Here is a 14,368-nt window from a genome sequence, read left to right on the forward strand (position 1 = left end):
AAAGTCCAAAAAACGTTAAACCGAAAAATAATATTTTCTGGCAGTTTTGTATAGATCCGCGCATGCGTTTCGGTTAGCACGTTTTTAATGATCATCCATTGAATTGAATTTCACGCGCCTTTATCGAAAAACATAATTTTTGCAAATTTTTATAATTCACAATTTGTTTTTGAAGTTGTGACCGACATTGTTAATTTGTGATGTCATCCATGGATTCATTCATTTATTTGCTCATTAAACATTTAAATTTTGGAGCTCTGGTCGCAATAGTTTGCATATAAATTTCGACTTGACTTCTTGCCAACCTTTTTAAGGGGTCTGCAAAAGGTGTGGTTTTTATTGTGAATTTAATTGAAGTTGGGAAATTGAGTCGAACTCAAGATACACAATTTTGTCCCCAAGTTCAGCAATTTTTTAAATGCAATAAATTATTTGGCTCATAATTTTTTAAATAAAAATTGCAAATAATGAATGAGGTTTTTAAATAAAATCATTTATACAATATTTTGATTTATTAACAAATGAACTATTTCGTAATAATTTTTATTTGCCTTTATTTATAGTTTTCTTTAAAATTTACGAAATACTGAGTTGTTTAATTAAGAAGTTTATATGAAATTGGTAAATTATACGTATAGTAAGTGTACATGCGATCAGTTGCAGGTAGCATATCTTGTCGATAATTGCAAACAGCAATGTCTTCTATTAGTTAGAAAATTAAAAATACTCCTGACAACTCTACTAAGAGTCCTTTGTGTACCAAGCAATTAGTCTTTTAATAAAGTGAAGTCAGCTTTAACATTTTAGGTATATCAAATATTATATTTTCTTCTATGATTGTAAAAAGCATATCTATAACTTTTGGTTAAAACAAATTTTACATTCTCTCTTATTAAATTGTAGATAATAGATATTATTCCCTACAGTAAACTCAGCTTTCTTGGATTTTCAAGAGTAAGTCGTTTTATACAACACAAAAAGAAAGTTTTAATATTTTGCTAAGTCATATATAAGTATTTAACATTAGGAAACCACAGTGCAGTTTCCATATATTTATATAAATATTTTATATATTATGAAGGATATTTTCGAAAATACCTTCTCCGCATTGGTAAAGCAAATGAGCCTAAATGCATATACGGGGACGTATACGAAGACAACGCTAAACACACACTCTTCGAATGCAACAGATGAAAAACCGAAAGAACGTCAGTTGAAACAATAGACGGTACTATAAACGTCGAAGAAAACTGAACCTCCATAGACCGATTCGTTACGATCATGCTCATATGGAAAAAATATTATCTCGAAAATGAATACTTTCAAAAAAGGGATAAATAAATGAACTCAAGTGAGGTCTAGACGCAGGCTAACGAAAAAAAAAATTTTTAATGGATAACCCACACAGGAACCTTACCATGAAGTGTTCCTGATAAAGTTTCAAGGTGGAAAGATCCTGATTTTTGTCTTTTCATAAGACAATAAAGATTTTTAATCATTACTATGATCATATAAGACAGATTTTGATTTCAGTGACAATAGATGAAAAACAGATTGCCTTCATACGATTCAGTAACTTCATTGCCAGTAACTACAGGGGTAAAATCAAAATATATTGCCATAAATAAATTATGACTATAGTAGTATTGTCAGCTCAATATTACGAGTTTTAAAACAAAACCATCAAAAAAATTTTAAACTTATTCACTATTAACGAAGAAGTTAATTAACTAATTTTTAATAAATAAATTATTAATTAGGATAGAGTTCTTACCCTATAACTTCACTAAAATGACCATTACTTAATGTCTATTAAGTAATGGTCATTTTAGTGATTCTAACACCTGCGAAGGTTTTCTTTCAAGGCTTTATCTTTTCAAACCAATTATATGAATTCATTTGCCAATGACGAAACAAATATAAACTCCTTTTCTCGTCTTTACTTTGTTAGCTTTTTAGGACTGAATTTAAAATTATCTACTAAATAAAAATAATGATATTGATAATGTAATATTATTGGTTAGTGTATATGACAGATGGTGGTTTATAAAGTAATATAGGATACTGATAATCCAACCCACATTAGAATATAAACATTTACATTAGACAGATTCAGAAAAATAAAAATAAATATAAAATATATAAATATAAAAATATATACACACAAGCTATACTTTATAATATTCGGAATTTAAAACACTTATGGAGTAATTGATTACCAGATAATATAGTTTTTATCTGCATTTTACACAGCACGTGATAACCAGATAATATAGTTTTTATCTGCATTTTACACATAACTGATTAACCAGATATATAGTTTTTATCTGCATTTTACACATAACGTGATTACCAGATAATATAGTTTTTATCTGCATTTTACACAGCACGTGATAACCAGATAATATAGTTTTTATCTGCATTTTACACATAACGTCCACGCGTCACTGCTTAGAATTTTAGTCGGATATTTATATTTTTTTAATATTAATGTAACATGTATACATTTTATAAATTCTTCTTAAATTGTGTCTAAAAATTCTGATATTTTATAATATAATTCAGGTACCTATATAACCTATCGCAACATTTATGCCTTTTAAATTTTTCTATCTATTATTTATTAACTTTTAAATTAATTCAAAACAATTTTTTTTCTCTTAAATATTTATATAATCGAGCAATAAAACATATATGGTTAATTTTATTAGATAGCATAATCAATAAAAATGGATAGATAAAAAATATTTCATTTTATATTTTTATTAATGGTGTTGCCTATTTTGGTCGATTATAAAATTACTTTGCGTTTTTTTTTTCGTATTCAATTTACGGTTAAGAAAACTGTCTCATGAATTTAATTCAAACTGTCATCAGCAATAAAAATGTATCTCAATCATGCCGGTTTTTAATAAATGAATTAAAACTTTATAAATTAAAAGGCAACGAACTACGCCAACGAATTAATTCCATTACTCAGTCAACAACAAATTTTTTAATGAAAGAGTTAAAAACTGTTAGTACTTCATATTCAATAAAAATAATATTTTATATTTTTAGTTAAAAATAAATTTTTTATATATTTTTACTGGGTTTGTTTGTTTAATTAATTTTAGTTTTACGTAAAAAATATATATATTTTGTAAAACATAATTTTGTACAAGTTTTAATCAACATCGTATGTCAATTACTTGATTTGCTGAACGTGATTCAAATACCTTAAAGACTATATTTTTTATTGATATTTTTAAAAAAATTAATTAAATTAACTTTCAAAAATTAATCAAGAGTAAATCAATCTTAATCTTAAGATTAAGTTTACTTTAAAATTTTTTATAAATCATACTTTTCAATTATGACTAATAATACTAATCTTATTAGTCTACAAAAACATATAACTTACATGTGTATGTAATTATTATATATAATATACAATAAAACTAACGCGGTTATTTTCATTACCAAAATCTTGTAGTACTCTAACCCATTTTAACTACAGTTCATAACTGAAAATAACGATGATGACGGCTGATGATGATGATGATCGTAAATTCCAAATATAGTCTGCTTCTTTCTATATGTCAATTCCTTAATTCAAATATATTTTCTAGACACTAATGCTTTAGGATCTTTCAATGTTAGCTTAGCCCATTATCTGAAAAAACACATCATTGACTTCTGTACTCGTCTTGGTAAAGTATTTAGCGACATTTTATTAACTAGAGTTATACAAATAAATTGCGAGATAATAGTTAAATTAATAGTTAAAGTTTTAATTGGTGGCTAACATTTTAATAACTTCTGTTATACACATAGATAGTGTGATCGCTAATAAATTATTATTATCATTATTAGGATAAGGGATAGTACACTGCAACCTTAAAGATCTATTGTGCGGCTTATTCGGACTAGGGTGTTTTTCCAAGTCCGATTTCTTTAATGTAAGATAGAGCCTATCTTTCGTAGCCTTAAATCCCTGTGTTCCATAAAATACTCTCCTAGGTGTTTCTTCCGCTTGTGCATCAGTCTTGGGCACTCCCCTAGCACATGGTATGCAGTTTCCCTCTCTTCTCTACAGTATCTGCAGTTTGAGTTGGTTTGGTGATTATTCAATTTACAGTGACCAGTTAGTATTCCCGTAAGAATTGTTAAATTATTTTTTGTAAGTTCTATGCTAGTTCTATGTTAGTTGTTTGTTATGTTAGTTGTTTAGATGATAAATAATCAAACCTTTAATCTTTGAGTAATATTTTATTAACTGGTGTTATACTAAAATATATATTATTCTTGTTATACTAAAATTATATTAAATTCTTTTCATCATCATGCTGTCCTTCTCTTCTCTCAAATTAACATATATTAAATTATGCCATCAAAACTATAGTTAATGGGTGAATTATCAAATGAAAATGGCGAAAAGACTTGATGCAGTTGGTTATTTTATCAAACATATATCTAGTACATATCCAAGCTCTTTTCAGGTTAGGGTTACTTGATCTTTATTGTTAGATTAATAATGTTAGTGTGTTTGCGATAGTATAATGTTGGTCAAGCGCAACACGTCAAGTTTCATGCTATATAATTGTTCAGATTTGATCTGGGTCAGTTGTGAAACGAAGAGTTTTTGACTCCATTGCATGTCATACATTTTTCAACGAAACAAATTGTGTAATATATTTTCTATATAAAGGAGCAAAGTTTTCACATCTGTATGAGCGAACCTTAGTTAGGAAAATTGCTTGATAGACATATAAAAACACATTTTTTTAGCATAATCTGATAGAATCTGAAAGAATATTCTTTTATTACCATTCCATATTTCTATTCTATTCCTCCAATATTCTTTTATAATTATATAATTATAATTATTTATAGTAAAATTTTATAATCAGTAATGCTTCAACTTTTTAGAAAACAGTGCAAAACGTTGATAATTGCTACACAATCAAGAAAGTATTGGGTTTAAGTGAGTAAATTAATCCCATGACTTTAATTATTTAAAAAAAATATAATTTTTTTAAACTTATTAAAATGGTCCATGACGACATCACAATATTTTCTCCTTGTAAAAGTTCATTTTTTGTCCAAAATTAGTTTTTGGACTTTTAGAGGTTATAGATACTGTTTCGAATCCCACATCATTGACCCTAAATACACTTAGTTATCAAAATTTTTAAATTTAAAAAACTTTGAACAGAAAAGATATAGGAATGTTCTTTGTAATTTATTTTTATATGACGTAAAAATATAAATGAAATATCTTGCCACTACTGACAGAATGTAATAAAAATTAACTTTCTATATTTTTGAGTGTTTGTTCGTTTTTACATAAAATATTGGATACGATCCACAAATTTTATATTTTCTGTTATGCTTAATTATATGAAATGCCTTTAAGCAAAGAATTTCTTAAGCTGACATACAGCAATGATCTTATTTTCGTTCTAAAAATTCCGTAAGATATTTTTTGTAAATGTGTGATATATTTTCAATTTATAGACAGTGAAATATTTTTATTAGTAGATACGCACTTTTATAAAAGGAGCCATATAAATGAGCCCTAAAATATGCGCATTGAGTAAGTAGCTTTGTCCACTATTTTTAGAAATCCATCAGTTATGTGTTCTTTTCGTTTATTAAATTTTCAGTTTTTTTTTGTTTTACTATCTTAATGTCTGCCTGCCTGAAATAACTTCAAAAAATAACATTTAAAAAATAACAAATATAGGGAGTAGCTCGAAGTAAAAATGCTAATAGTACATATGGGTGCAAAATATTGCCAGGAACAGAAATAGCTTTGAATATTTGAGTTTTGATAAATAATGTGTAGCACATCAAGGTTATATACCAAAGAAAACAGTCAAAGAATTATAACTAATTATAAAGCGCGTTATATTGTGCTAATTTCATTATGCCTGGCCACCTTAATAGTGTGCTCATATACAGAAAACTTTATGCAAAAGTACTTGAAGGAAACGAGAACAGAGCCAACATACATAATCACAGTCATTAATAAACTCAAGTGGAATGTTGTTTGGTTGCATTTCATATGTTGCAAGCAACATAAGCAACTGCAAATTCAACACAGCAACTGCAACTGTATAGTATAACATACAAGAGACAGCAACAACAAATCCCCTCCATTGAAATAACAACATAAGCCGCTTTAAAATAGTGCAAAAGACACACTTGCATTTTTCATACTTCTTCTCTTTCAACTTCTTGCCATGGCTGCAATTATACGAAATGCATTCCTTTGAAAAAAACTTTAATGTTCAAAATTAATTTATGTACTTATCTACATATGTTATGAAAAAGATAAAAATATTAAGTTCTAAATTCAGAAAATTGTTTGTATGGCATTTACTTATAGAATTTGAAATATTTATGTTCATTTCTGGCTAATGAATGTTTTTATATTTTTTTTTTTTTGATAAACGTTTAAAATTTTTTTCAAAACTTTTAGAATTTTAATGGAGTACGAATTTTTTTTATTTGGTATTATATATTTTCTTTAAATTTTGTTTTGTTAACTAATAATGGTTAAGCATTTGAAAATAAATATTTAAACTGTTACGAAATACGAATCAATGCTTTAGAGTTATTCACATCTTGCACTGACTTCATGCAATATTACATTATGTTGAAGCTAGTGCACTTGAGCATTTTTATGCTTTATTAACTACGAGGTTTCTTCATAATCCCTCTCTACACCATGACTAGATTATTGTTAATGACTTCAGACTAAGCAATAATTGACCCCAGAGAGATTCGATTCTGAGATTCGATAATGCGGTGTTGGTAAGCCTCTGTCAGTTTTCGTAAATAATTTCAGAACTCTAACCCTTCTGACATTGAGAAAATCCTGGGTTTAGCTTCCTCTAATGTAAACACAATTTGTTGTCGTGATGCAAACAAGATACAGGACTATGAAAAAGCTGTCACATATTTACAGGCCAAACAAGTTACAAAAACTAGAAGTCCATAAATTGTAAAAATGAAGTGTCTTATATCCATTAAAAATCAGTATCAAAAAAGGATGCCATTAAGTTAAATGGTAATTCTCAATAAGTCTCTGTCGATATTCAATGAGTTAAATGGTAATTCTCCATCAAGTGGTCGAGAACCAGAATATTTTTGGAATATAAATATGTGAAGACATGCGATTCGATTTGCTTTGTTTTGATTTGCGTTGTATATTGTCCATCCCAATTAATAACGCAAATCGGAATATTAATGTAGTTAAGTTTGATAGTAATATGCACAAGATCAATTTTTGAAAAAAATAAGATTCAAATAAATTTCTAGAGTATTAAAAGTGTTAAATTCTTAGTTTTTTGAAGGTGAAAGTCTTCCGGTGTGTGCAGTATACAATATTTAGATTTTTTTTATGCAAAATTTTCATGCAATGGTCAGTTAACCTTTTTGTACCAACTAAAATTTTTACACCTGGAATTGTAAATCTTTATGCAAAATAATCCATATAGTGCTATAAAAAGTGTAAGTTCTACATAACGATATCGAATTGATTGTGCCTGATTCACATTTTGATTTAGATCATTTATATTTTGTAGAGTATTTACGTTTTCGACGAAGTTAGATTCTTAATATTACAATACTTCCATTTGACTTAAATTTTTCAGTAACATTACGAATAGTAAGTTGATTACAGATTTTAAATAATGAGCAATACTCATTCAGTTAAAATACATTTATTTTTTTGCAATAACTTATAACAATTTCTATATGATGTATCTTTTAATGATGATTTTTAAAACTATACTGCACGTAAATGTGAGTTTTATTTCAAATTAAAAACAATTAGTCGCAATGACATTGCCAAGTTGCTGCACTATATAGGGGTGCATCCCTATATAAGAATGATTTTTCGACCTACGAAAAAGCAAATAAAATTTTTGGGTGGTTATTTCGGTTTCTCTGTAAACGAAAACTGTTAAAACTTTGAACTTATGGCTGCCAAAACTAATATAGACATCAAAAGGTTAAGGAGACTTCCTTTTTAGAGAGCGTACTGTTTTTTTTTCTTGTGAATTCCACTACTCATTTCGTTTTAACTAATTAATATTTAATTGGATTATACAAATTTTTAATACAAAAAGTTGATGTTAATTTTGACCTTTGGAGGAGATACAGTAAAAATTATGAAATACGATTTTATCCATTTACATCGCTTTACATGATGGAGATAATTTTTCTGAGCAATGTGAAACTAAAGACAAAACACGAAAGAAGCGCTATCATAATCGAATCAACTTTAACTTGTCCAAAATTTTGTAATACGATGCAACTAAATTATTTTGGAGTACTTTAGCGTTTAATGTGTCCAGTAACCAGTTACACATATAGCGGAAAAGTAACCCACTACACTTATACATTCATTAAGTGCTTATATAAAATATGTATATATATATATCGATGATATAAAAAACTAGCATTGCGAGTTATTTAAAATATTAGTATGTTAAGATACAAAATTGGGCCGAAAATCGATTTTCAGGTATTTTATAATATTCCCTAAGGCATTACTTACATCATACGTAGGAAATCCGAATACAACTCTACTATATTAAACAGCTGCCTATAAATAATATTAAAATCATAATAATTTTATTTATAACATTTTAAAAATTTATGGTTTGCTTGTTAGTTGTTTGTGCAACGCTCAAATTTAATTTATTTTCTAAATAATCGAAAATAGCTATAATTATCTATGAAAGATAACACTACAGATAAAACTTATTATGATAATTTATTCAATATTATAGTATAGTTAATTTTAAATACATTATTTATTAACATATAATTTTCTTTTTCTATTTTAGATTTTGTGAAAATAGTATTTTTTGTGCTGTGTGAAAAAATATTAATATAAAAATATAATAATTTACGACTTTCAACTGATTTTAAACTTCAATCGTAAATTAGTTTTATGTCAAATAAGGTGAGTTAAACGAAGGTAGCTAAAAACGTCTAATTAAACGCAATCATTTAAGATCAAAAATATTTTTTAATTATATTATATAAATATACTTATTTTTTATAGTTATATATTAAAAGTAGTTTTTATGGTAGTTTCTAATATGATAATGAATTGAACTAGTAAATTTAAATACAATATTAATTTTTTATATAAATCTAAATACATTTCTTTCCAAATGATTAAGGTTGTTACTTACGCACGAAGACGGCATGGAAGGATGTTTATGTTAAAAGACTAACATTATCCACTCAATCTCAAACAATACGAAAGATAATATATTATTATTTACAACCAATTACTATTATTGATTTCCAAAGTAATTACTACTTATATATGTTTTATAAATCAGTTGTTCGTTTTTGAATACTACTTTAAAAGCAGTACACATTATTGGCTTAAAATTTAAACTTTTTTCATTAAATCAGCGTGCTAATTTATAATAAGAGAAAAAAAATTAAGTTCATTAATTTAAAATTTAGAATTTAAACTGTATTTGGGTTTCGAATAGTATTTACTAAATAGCAGCCTTTAATGGTGGTAGCTAATGAGACCATGTCCCATTAAAGAATCAGTTCAGATTCTGAACAACTCAGACTGATAGGTGTTAAAATCACCTTAGGTTTTAGTCATTAGTGTAAGACATCAGTCTAAGATTTCAGTCTAAAACATTAGTCTAAGACAGCAGTCTAAGACATCAGTCTAAGACATCAGTTTAAGACATCAGTCTAAGACACCAGTCTAAGATTTCAGTCTAAGACATCAGTCTAAAATATCAATTCTAATTCATGATACAATCTGACAGGTACACAAATATATCCCACCAATTGGATCTGATTTTATAAAAATAGCTAAGAAAATTCCTTTCGCAATCTAGACAGTCGTTTTAATTAAATATTCCGACTTTTTGTATTAAGATTTTTGTACGAGTTCTATTTTGTTGCTTACTAGCAAACTAATATATCAGATCTGATTAAGATTTCAAGTAAAATTTTAATTTTATTCAAAAAATTTTTCATTTGATCCTAAATAATTATTCCATTCTTGTTCAAGAAGACCTCCTTTAATATTATGCAACTATGCTATGTATAGTCTTGAGGTCGCTCTGTGATTTCGTCTTCTTCTTACTATTGTTTCAAAACTTTAACCATGGATTTTTTTTTTAAAGTTTGGTACAAAAAAACAGTTGTCTTAAAATTTAATAAGTCCTTATCATTAATGGATGTGGCGTCTTTAATATCCTTTTAACATTCCTCATATACTGAGTCTTGAGCTTTATATGAAAATTTCTTCGTGTTACCAGTGCACCCTAGTTATTGAAATGGATTCGAAAAAATGTCAAAATAGTATGAATTGTCCCTTTTTGCTCTATAGGCAATTAAATGCAAATTCCTCCATTTAAAAGGGATAAACAATGTTGCAATCAAATTGAAAATGGATTCTGTTTATGGTAATTATCGTCCTTTCAAATGGAAAAATTTTATTATTGAACTTTATTCAATCTTTTTTATATTATAAAAATTACCAAGGTGTACTATTCCAGGAATTGTCGAAATTTTTACAGCTGTCGTTTAAAACTTGTCAGATATACAAAATACGATTGATTTTGCCACGTGTTGTCAAGTCATGTACTTATCCACCTATTATATGCGTTTAGAAAGTTTAGTTAAAAACACTCATAAAATGTTTTTGCAAAAAAAAAAAATCATTTTGAATTCAAACTAAGCACCACATTGGTCTAATGTGGATTATATATGTATCAGTGCAACCACTACAAAAAAAGAAGATTCGGCTCGATAAATAACTATCGCTCTCATCCTTTATGAGACTTTTTTGAAGTTATTAATTGTAGTTATTGTACTCATTGGACTCATTGAACTTATTTAATAATATTATGATAATTACTAAAAGATAAAAACAATTTAAAAAAAATTATTTGTTAATGTTTATAAATGCTTAAAAGTTATATATCTGTCATATCTGTTATATATCAAATCTATGGACCGGAGCCATATTGTTTAGGTCTCTGATTGGCAAATAGTTTTCAGCCGAGAGAAGTCGCTATTGGCGCGATATTCCAGGTAACATGTCAGGCTAAAGAGCTGGTTCATTCCTACAGTGATGGTAAGGTATCCTACTTCAGCAGAACAGAGTTAAGGTTGCTGGTGGAATATTTAACGTGTCACCATTGACTGCGTTATCACAACAAAAACAAAATGGATCTATCCGAAAAGTTAGATTGTTGAATCTGCTTAGAAGCAGACAAGACTTCCAGTCACATTCTCTGTGGCTGCCCAGCCTTGATCTGAGCCAGGGGGAGATCACTGAGTCGAGAACTATTCTCCCCTTATGACATTAGGAGGCTTTCATTCGGAAGCGGAATGTCTTCTGTTCGGTCAAGGTCTGTTGCAGCACAAGAATTCGTAGTTGCACTTATAAAGTAAGCTTATCCAGATTTTCTGTAAATCTCTAGCAAGCAATTATAAAAAGTGTATACTAAACTTATCATTTAGGGTAATACAATGTTTTTTTGTGCGATACCTTTTCAGCTTTCTAAATTTTTTACGGCTTCCAACTTTTATTGCCAATTTTACTGCGTAAAAACGAAATTTAAACTAAAAAATTTTCCACATTTGCCCAAAATGAATATTATTGTTTTTTTTTTTTTTATAATTTTTGTGTGTGAAAAATAATTCAATTGCACAAAACAAAATTATTGAGTATTTTACTGATTGATGTTTTCCAAAAAAAAATTGTTAACAGAAATATCCACGCATCTACAAAGCTAAAAAAGCGTGTTGACCTTTACCTTGCCAATTTCTTGAATGTTTATTTTTAAAATTCCCACACGTCGTATCTCATAGCGTTGCTTATTATTAGTATGAATTGAAACTTACTTACGACACAAATGATCACCAGCAAAATCGCCAATGGCAAGGAATGCATACGCGTTTAAAGAGAATTTTCATTCATGAATATTCGTAAGAAAGAAAGATTTCCCACTTGTGCTTAAGTTATTATTTGAGTTATAGCCGTCGCTAGCTGCATGAGAAAAAAGTATCTGAATGAGCGAAAGTGCTGTTATATTCAATCAATTTTTGCATTCGGATTGAATTTATTTATATTTCCGATATAAATAATATTTAATTGGTTTTTGTATTTATATTTGCTTGATGTCCAATTAAAAAATGTGTAGAAGGGTTCGAACAGCAATGAAGAAAGAATCACAAAATTTCTTTAATTAATTTATTGAAATTTGGCTGACCAAGCTGTTTCGAGTATTGCCAAGTAGTCCTCATCAGTGATATTAGAAAATATTCTAATTTTTTTTATAAATTTCTATATATATATTATAATTATATATATATATAATTATTTACGAATAATTAAATACAAGAATTATTTCCAAGACCACTGATGAAGGGTATTTGGCAATACTCGAAACAGCTGTATGGTCAGCCAAAAATTCAATTAATTAAAATAATTTAAAAAATAAATTTTTGTTGTTGTTTCACTTCTGTTCGAAAACCTCTTTATATAAATTTCTATATAAATTTAATTAACTTACATATTAATTAATTTTAAAATTTTTTCATTGAATAAAATTTATAATTTAATATTATAAATTAATTTTTTTTTAATTTATTTATATAGTTTTTCTTCAGATATCATCTTAAATGTATTTTTAATTTTAAAACATACCGTTCACTTGAGAAAAAAATTTATTTTTATCGTTGAAATTAACATAACTTCTCAAATAAATGCTTAATGAGTTATGTATACAAATCATTTAAAATACTTTGAATAGTTCTGTATAATTTTAAGTACTTCAGAGTACTTGAGTTGAGATTAAGATGTAGGTATGAGTATAATAGAAAAAATGTTGCTACAGAAAGTTGTTTTGCCTTTTTACTAATTGCTCGATACGCGGTTTTTCATTTCAACGTCCATTGCTTTTAAGACTTTTAACTGATAAATTAAGAAAAACAAATGACGTTCATTGAACACATTAATATAGGCGATCGATAACAGCGGGCGTAGAGAACGTACCTGTCTGTCAGTCTGTACTGTCCTGTCCCGTCCCGTCCCGTTCCGTCGTGTCCAGTTTGCGTTCAAGTGGTTTTGCAAAAGTAATCAATGCATGTGCGGATTTGTATAGATGAGAGTCTGTCTCTAAGGTAGTTGCGTTTGAAGTTACTTGCACTGCACGTATGTATGTTATTCCACACTGGATGATTTCTAAAGCGATAATAGTAAGCAGTTCAGTACAGGAAAGTTGTTCCGTTCGCATATGGTGATTATTGCCGATCATTGCAATTGATAAGTGAATGGTGCTCAATGCAGCTATTTGCTTGATGGGGGCATTAGATATAAACGAGTGCGATTATAACAATGTCGCGAGGCATAAAAGTATTTAAAATAGTTTATGTCTGCTTATGCTTTAGCATGCAACTATCATGCATCAGCAGATTTAATTTGTGCATAGTGGAATGTTACGCCCGTTTGTGCATGTAAAGAATTTTTACATTAAATTTGTAATTATCTTTGCATTCATATTAAAATAACCTTTTTTTTATTATCTATTAACTGCAGAGTTCAAATTAATGCTTTGAACTGATTTATCTTAACTTAAGTGTTTAATATATATGTGTACTTTATGGTGTATACTTTTGTTTAGCTATAATAATTTGTTAAAACTACTTTATGCATCACTTTCATTTTTGTCCATTTACTGAACACATGGTTTTCTTTATTGTACTATAAAATTTTCCCAGTGGGTGTTTAGAGACAATTCCAAGCATGAAAATGTTGAACCGTATGAGTTATAACTTTGCTTTTACTACAACTTTCATGCGTTACGATTTCCAAGAAAATGTTTAATTTATCTTAAGAAATGTGATGTGATAGATTATATGTAACAATTTAATTAACTTATTAGTTTCACTTTTCATTCACTAAAATGAAGGTCCCACAAAACCAAAATTGTTACAGATAGATTACGCTGTAAAGGTTAAATAAGGGATAAGGGCTAAACCCAAAAAATAAAAATAATTGTTGAAAAATATTTTTTCGAGAAAAATAAATTAGACAAGCTAGACAAGACAACTAGACTAGACAAGTGTTTCGCCCGGGTTTGATAAAATACGTCCAGGAGACAAATGGCTGGTCGAAGAAAGTTCTGTCACTTATTTATCTAAAACCTTAGCAATTTGCTGCTGGTAGTTGTTTTAGTACCTTAGCTTGTTTTTTGTGTACATTTATGATATATGTTCGAGAAATGTGTAATAAAATAATAAATAAATTTTATATATATAAATTTTTTTTTTTGAATAAGTTTTTATATATAAATGTATAAAGCAATAACATTTA

Source organism: Teleopsis dalmanni, chromosome 1 (genome assembly GCF_002237135.1).
Source record: "Teleopsis dalmanni isolate 2A chromosome 1, ASM223713v2, whole genome shotgun sequence".
Classification (NCBI taxonomy): Eukaryota; Metazoa; Arthropoda; class Insecta; order Diptera; family Diopsidae; genus Teleopsis; species Teleopsis dalmanni.